At 36.1% G+C, this 2,160-nt stretch overlaps 1 pseudogene; it reads right to left on the minus strand.

Moving 5' to 3' along the window:
* The window catches only part of LOC102000380, a 2,808-nt pseudogene extending 2,146 nt beyond the window's left edge, over window positions 1–662 (minus strand).
* Between the last annotated feature and the right edge of the window lie 1,498 nt (window positions 663–2,160).

Below are 2,160 nucleotides of genomic sequence, written 5' to 3' on the forward strand. Positions count from 1 at the left end.
ACTACACTCAAAACTTAGTTCTTGTTATTTGTGGATAATTATGTGCCCTATATAAAAATATCTACCATATTCTGCTGCTTATTTATTTATTTTTTTTAACAGAACTTGCCTCAAGTTTATTTGTAAAAACAGCATAAGGTCCTGAACATCTGCAAACACTGTGTAGGTGTTCACACCAGTCCATCTGTCTTCACATTGGCAGACTGAGACCTTTTTTATGGGGCCTTCACAGGGGCCTGGGCACCTGTGGGAGCCTGAGCTGCAGCTGAGGCCTCTGCCTTGGCTTGAACCTTGGGCTTTGTTTTTTGGAGCCTACGACCCCTGGCCATGCAGCTTCTAATCCGCTTCCCAAGCTTGGGGTGAGCAATTAAAGGCAGATGGGTGAGTTTGCGGCTGGGGCCCTTTGGCACCTTGGGCTTCACAACCTGAGGCTTCACCAGGGCCTTGACGGCCTCTGCACGTGCACTCATGGCCTTTGCATTATTTGCCTGCATCTTCTTCAGGCCTTTCTTGTTGTGCTTCTTGGCAAAGCGCATGTTCCTCAGGAACTTGGGGTCGACCCCGTTGAGAGATTCGTATCTTTGTGACCGGGGTTTCTTGATGCTGTTTCTGTGTCATTTCCGGGACTGGTTGTGTGCGGTGTGGTTCTTGGACTCGACCATGGCTGGACGGTAATCGGCGGCCCCCCTCTCCTGCTTATTTTAATTAAACTATTTCTTCTATAATTTGAGTTAACGCTTTTTTTTTTAAAAAAATATTAAACTGTAGTTATATCACTTCTCATTTTCCTTTCCTTCTTTTGAACTTTTTGTCTTCTTTCAATTCTCATAATCCTCTCCTCCCTTAATTTCCACTTCAATTCATGGCCTCTTTTTTTGTATATCAATAAGGAATTTCCAGAGTTCAACATGTGCAATCTATTTGTTTACAACTACATACTCATTTCCATTGTATACACCTGAAGATTTCTACTACTGACTTCTATTTCACTGGTTTTCTTAACTTCCTTTTGCTAGTAACTGGACTCAATTGCTGAACCATTTCTTATTCAATGTTTTAATTTCTGGTATATTGATATTCCAAATGCTTTGACTTTTCACTTTTCATGTTGATGATTTAAAATACCTTATGCTTCCACATATATTTTAGAGTGAGTTACCTCTGTTACTACATAGTTTGGAGGATCTATGAAAAAAATCTCTAATTTTAGGCCTCTTTGCAAAACACTGGATCTTAAAGAGTGTCAGCTCCTCCAATCCATTATTAATTGGTTTCTTTCCATTTGTTAAATATTTATTTATTTCCTGCAATATTTGGGATTGAAGTTCTACAAAAATTTTTTTACAAGTTTTGTTAAATGTATTCATAATTATTTTATCATGTCTCATATTGAAAAAAGTAAAAATGATTGAATTAATTTCATTTTTTAATCATACTTTTTAATGTACAGTGGAATGACTTTTGCATTTTGAAGGTGTGAAAATATGATACGTGTGTGTTAGTACATACATTCCCTTTCTTTATTGCAGATGTCCATGAAAGTCAGAGGGAAACCTCCCATAGGTACTCAACTTTTGCATTCTTTGAGACTGTCTTTTTGTTGTTCTTTTACTGAGTATGTCAGATTAGCTGACCAGTGAATGGAGAATGATTCTTCTATTATCTGGAAGCACTTGAGTTACACATTTGCAACATGTGTCTCGCTTTTGTATAGATTTTGGAAATTTAAATTTATGCTACTATAGCCAACACTTCCAATAAGCCATGTACTCAGCTCTCATTTTGTAAAGTACCTTACATTTAGTAATACTGTTGAATTTATTAAGTCTAATGAATTCAGTGAATCCTCTAAATTTCTTAGGTATAAATTCATCTACAACATAGTGAGATTTCCTTTCCAAATTGAGTGTCTTTATTATTATTATCATTATTATTAGTAGTAGTATACCTAACTGATCCCAGTAGAATTTCCAGTACAGTGTCAAATAGAAGGGCTAAGAGAACACATCTGTGTTCAATTCCAATTAAAAAAAAATAACTTTCTGTCTTCGACATTTTAGCATGATCTTTTTTCTGAGAAAAATTCATAGATTCCCTTTATAATGTCAAGGTTTACTCATTAACTCCTTGTTTGTTGGATGTTTTAATTATGGAAGAGTT

Source organism: Microtus ochrogaster, unplaced genomic scaffold (assembly GCF_000317375.1).
Source record: "Microtus ochrogaster isolate Prairie Vole_2 unplaced genomic scaffold, MicOch1.0 UNK8, whole genome shotgun sequence".
Taxonomy (NCBI): domain Eukaryota; kingdom Metazoa; phylum Chordata; class Mammalia; order Rodentia; family Cricetidae; genus Microtus; species Microtus ochrogaster.